The sequence below is a fragment of the Trichomycterus rosablanca genome, chromosome 4, assembly GCF_030014385.1.
Source record: "Trichomycterus rosablanca isolate fTriRos1 chromosome 4, fTriRos1.hap1, whole genome shotgun sequence".
In the NCBI taxonomy this organism is placed as follows: domain Eukaryota; kingdom Metazoa; phylum Chordata; class Actinopteri; order Siluriformes; family Trichomycteridae; genus Trichomycterus; species Trichomycterus rosablanca.
The window spans coordinates 15786062-15792061 of NC_085991.1; positions in this window are offsets into that span (position 1 = coordinate 15786062).

Consider the following 6000-nt stretch of genomic DNA (forward strand, 5'->3'; position numbering starts at 1 on the left):
GAGGAGACCCCCTGCTGTTTACTCGGTGAGTACATTTTAAATGAGTTACTTTCTACTTTTTGCATGAGTGGATTTTCAGAGTAGTAACTTTACTCGTAATTAGGTGGAGATTCATTAAGGTAATAGTACTTTTGCTTGAATACACTTTTTGGTACTCTTTCCACCTCTGATTAAGACATGTGTTGATATATTGGATTATATACTGTCAAAGCTTGTGTTTATTTGAGAGTGATGTCGTGTTTTTCTCTGTGTACAAATGCTGAATACAAGTAAAAGGTAAAAGCTAATATGTTACTGTTTCTAAAATATTGTGTAGTTGTAAAGAGTGAGATTTCATAGCCCTATAAATCTTATGAGGTGTGATCATTTGTTTGCCTCTTGAATTAAATTGGAAATAATGCCTGAAGGTACCACTATTTCTGTAAAAGACAGGGACTCTGATCCCTTCTGGATTTGTGCAGAATTTTCTTTCTGTCTTTGTCTGCTACAGAAATATCCGTAGTTATACTAAGTGATCTTGAGGGTTATACTTATCTAACTCGGTTAGTGCCAAATTATGTTCTATAACTGAAAGGAAAACATCTCACGAATCAAGTTAATGATTGTATAAATACTACAGTGTACTTCTAAAATTGAACATTATTATCAAATGCTGTAATGTACTTAATCCTACCACTTTTTACTAATTGCAGGAGATGGTGAACATCATGACTGTATTACTCTATTTTTTTCTGGGCCTGATAGGAATCCTGAATTGGAAATGTTTGTGAAAGGATTTGCATCCAGAGATGCTGCAACAGACAGGAAACAAGTGGGCTTAGTTAAAATTTTAGCAAATGATACTTGGTGTCATTGTCCCTCCTATTCAATTTATTGGCTTAAACTGTTGAACTACATGCTTTAATAACAGCCTCTAGACTGGCTGAAAGCAAAACTGCTTACATGTTTATGAACTAAACTTTCACTTATGGAATCGAACAATTGGTTGTATTTGGTGGGAGAGTGTCTTGTTTTGACTAATTTAAATTTGGAAATCGCCCACCATACCAACTTGTGGGTGCAATTCTGCTGCCCAAACAGAGAGCCATTTTGTAAATTGTGCATATTCTAAAGTTTTGTTCCAATTTTACAGGACAAGGCCAGAGGTGACACTGCCGACAAAGCTGTTGCACACCTTCCACTGCTCACTAACGACATTATTTGTTTACAGGTCCAGCTAACACCAGACTTGATTGAACTAACTTTAAAATTCTGTGCTTTCCAACAGGATAAACACATTTAGAAGGTTCGGATTGTGTGTCTCCTGATGTTTGGAGATGTCCAGTGGGCAAACCATGTCTTACTAAGATACTATACCATACCAAATTGACCCATGAGTAGAACCATGTGTCAAACAGGGGGGACACAATAAAACAATCTATGCAAATCTAGATAATAAAAACCTGCCAAATGTAACAAGGGCTCCTAGTGAAGGACATCCTGTCTCTAATAATCTTTTGAACTGGGACAACATTGTGTCTATTACCCAGCTACTGGAGGAGCTGTGAAGAGGGAAATCGGCACCAAACACTAAAAATAATAATTCTCATACAGATGAGCATGAGATAAACAATAAAAATTGCCTTTAGGCCGTTTGAAATTCTGTTTGGACAACTCTACAAAGACATGGATTGAAAATATTTAATGGACAAAATTCTAATCGGACACAATTTTTTAATTATTTTTGTTTCAGTTGCCCACATCTGGTGGAAAGAGGTTAAGAGGGGTCGGTTTCTGCATATGCGGAGTCTCCACACTGATCTCGTTTAGGTTTATTTAATGTTTTATTTTCAAGATTTGATTGTAAAATTTGAAAAAAGGGGGGAGTATAATGGCAGGAATGAGAGTTTATGTTTAAATATGGCAGGAGTACTATGGCAGGAATAAGAATTTATGTTTAATATGCTGCTTTGTGTATTAAATCCTGTGATACATTGTGCTGGGGCAGCTGGACTGGCAGACCTACGGATATGCATGCAGATTCAGGGACGCCTGGTGAAGGTAATCTTCAGCCTTACCTCCTGTTTAGAGAAAAGGGAGTTGTAGCAATCTGTAGTATCTCTCAGCGCTGCTGCTTGCTTGGACTCAGGTGAGATTAACCTTTTGCGACCCTGCGGTCACATATGAGGACATTACATTTTGACTTTGTTATGCCTTATTCCTTGACCTGCTAAACCTAGACCGATTGTTCCCATTAGTGGACATTTTTTGTCTGCCATCTAGTGGTAGCAAAAGTACTAGAACACTAATAAAGTTTGTTTGTTTCTTTATTAAGATTTTGACATTATGTTTTGCACTTTGGTTACATTTATGACAGAAGCGGTGGTTGCTCATTGCACAAGATTCAGGTTATATCAGGCACAGTCGTGGACGGTTCAGTGTCTCTGGTTCGCCTCACTTGCAGGTCTTTGGACTGTGGGAGGAAACCGGAGCACCCGGGGGAAACCCACACGACAACATGCGGGCTCCGCGGAGGGGGAACCTTCTTGCTGTGACAGTGTGCGACAGTGCTGCCCACTGAGCCAGCCCAACTAATAAGGTTAAAAACATAAGGAATAGGAAAAATACATTGAAAAAATCAAAACTCGGGTCTCAGGAGATTAAATATAATTGCTTACACGGACTCCGGTAAGATTAAATTTAATTGGTAATATTTTTTGGAAATTGTTAATTGGCAATTGTTAATATTTGATGCTTGTGTTGTATCCGATTAATCTTTTCTAGCTAATTAATCAGGTCAACTGACTCATTTTATATTATATAGTTTATTGAAGAAGTTAGATTGGTTCAATGTGGTGCAGTAAACCTTGTGGCAATACTATGCATGATCATAGATGAGTGCAGTTTAAAGATTGAGGGAACAGTGAAGAAAATAACTTGGTAGGTGAGAAGTATCGAATAGTCTAGTAGACAGTTAACTAAGTGGAACTATTTAAGTAGAGTTTAATGTGATTCAAGAAAGCCAAAGTGGATCAAAGCGCTGGTGATGATGAGCATGAGGGATTGGCTGACTAGGAGCAGGAGATGGTCATGTGAGAGTCTGTTGGATTGTGGGAAATGGAGTCTGTATTGTTAGAAGCAGGATGTGTGTTAGTATGAGTGACCAAAAGTTGGGGTAAAAATCTGAATGAATAAATAATATAAGTCAGGGGTTTGTAGGACTGATGGAAGTTGATATAGCAGAGCTGTTGTTATTTTAAGTATGGCAGAGTAAATAATAGGTGATTTTGTATTGGGAAAAATGTGATTTAGAAAATTTGAAGGCTCTCTAGCATGTGGCTATGTTGAAGTAGAATATGCTAGAAGTATTGAAAATATTAGATGTAATGTGTATGCAACTTCTGCTCTGATCAGTCTGAACTGTTTGAGGTAGAATCGTATGTAGCAGGAAGGGTTAATGCAGTATGAGAGATAACTAATGAATTGCATATGTTGTTGACTGGATTGTCTTTAGTGTTGACAGGTGATAGAAGAACCGAGTATGACTTATAGTGGATACATCTGAGTTTACAATACAGTGTTGATAATTAATTTAGCAGAATGGATGGGTACACCTGATAATATTGAGATAATATTGTTTTTGGTTGGTGGTTGTTGTAAAATATATCCAAGTAACTGATATAGCAGTGGAGCTGCTGTTAGGCAAGGTCTGATAATGGATAATAAATAATTTGACACAACCTAATGTAGAAGGACAAATCTGAAGCAAGCAGTGCTTTATGAAATTAAGGTGTGGACCCGAGAAGGGGAGTTGTTTAAAGACATAGAGTTGAGTAGTCCTGCCTGATTACTATTTTAATTTAGGATGCTCATGGCTACAGTTAGTGAGCAAGGGGGGTAGTCATAAGGAGGTCAGTCAGTGTATTCAGCAAGTATGGTGATTATCATCCGGGGTCTATGAGAAGTGAAATGTGACTTCTTTTAAGTGAGGGACTGACCTGGACGATGACGAAGAAGTGGTGATAGAAGGTGAACTGATCGAGACACATCCATTTTGAATATGTAATCTTATTGTAATCTCATTTCATGCATATAATCTCTTCGTTTATTTTACTTTGGTTATTTTATTTAGTATGGTTGTGTGGAGATATGAGAATCCGGCGAAGGTTGCATGGGAATTGGTCTGGGAAGTGTGCGTTGGTCTTTCTGATTATGCCTTTCAGAATTTACAAGCAGCACAGAGTGGAGGATGCCGCGGACGTCCTGACCAATCACCACAACCATCGAAGAGACACCCGAGAGGTCAAACCTGGCGGATCCTTCGACAAGACCGTGTGGATTGATGGTATAGGGGTCCCAAGGGGGGTCCCAGATGAATTTAAGGCTAGGAACCAGATTGCTGCAGGGTTTGAAAGTGCACTCTTTTGGTGGGTAACTATCAATAAGAATGTAGACTGGATAAACTATCTCTATTACAATCAGCAGAGATTTGTTAATTTCAGTGTTCAGGCCATTGAGGGACTGAGAGACCAGCTAGACCAGACTTCTCTTATGACCATACAGAATAGAATGGCATTAGACATGTTGTTAGCAGAGAAAGGTGGAGTTTGCCAGATTGTGGGTTCATCGTGTTGCACCTTCATCCCCAATAATACTGCACCCGATGGTAGTGTGACACGAGCTTTGGAAGGATTGAGGGCTTTGTCACGAGAATGGAAGGAAAATTCAGGGATAAACAATGAATGGGTTAAGTGGCTAGAAGGGATATTTGGACCATGGGAGGGAGTTATTGCGAGTTTGGTGATGTCAGCATGCGTGGGAACGGCAATTTTAGTGGTATGTGGTTGTTGCGTCCCGTGTATCAGGGTGTTAATGGGAAGATTTGTAATAGATATAGTGAGTAGAGGAAGCAGAGGGGGGCAGGATCCACCAGTTATCCAGATGGTGTTGGCTGATTTGTCGAGATATCATGTAGATGATGATGAGGAGGATACCCTTGAAGGTGGGCCGGAAGACCCACTTCGAGTAGTATAAGTGCTACTAACTCTGCTTAATTAAAGGTAAGACCGACCAGACAAGACGAGGAGAGAGGACCAGCACTACTGATCACACACCGTGATGAAGGAAGGAGACTTGGAAGAACTGGCAGAGGCAGACACTGAGGGGACTGGAAGACCCACTCCAAGAGACAGAAGTGCCACTAACTGGACCTGCCTACAGGGAACTAAACACAGCAGAAAGCCCGACAAAACCGACCATGTGGAAGAAGATTCCAGTGGAATCAACGGAACGGAACAAGAAGATGGGGGAGAATTTAGTTAGACTAGGAGAGAAAAACATAAACATATAGTTCACAGACACATAGACCATCTTTGAAAACACTAGTTAAGTGCAACACACATAGTTTAGCTACAACACGCAAGGGGTTAGTTCAGGATTGTTTACAATGTATATATGTTTGGTACTCTGCTATTTTTAGGAAGGATATTCTCTGTGTTTCATTGGTTAAATGTTTGTGCTGCTGCGGAAACAGGCAAGACCGACAGGGGAGAATCCATGAGACAGTAGAAGCTATGCAGAGAAACAGGAGCTATGGGCCCCTTCTGAATATCTGCAGCTCCGTCTGGTGGAGGACAACCTGAACGGACTTCCTGTAGAAGCCACGCACCCATTGTTTTTATTTTATTTTTCTCGTTTTTGATCTCCATTTTTTGTTTGTTTGTTTGGTTTAAGGGTAGGAGCTGTTGCGATAGGTACGGTTCCTTTAGTTTAACTGGTAGCCTTTTATTTTTTAGATACCTTTTATTGTAAAAATTCAGCCCAGTGGCCATGTACAGTGTATCACAAAAGTGAGTACACCCCTCACATTTCTGCAGATATTTAAGTATATCTTTTCATGGGACAACACTGACAAAATGACACTTTGACACAATGAAAAGTAGTCTGTGTGCAGCTTATATAACAGTGTAAATTTATTCTTCCCTCAAAATAACTCAATATACAGCCATTAATGTCTAAACC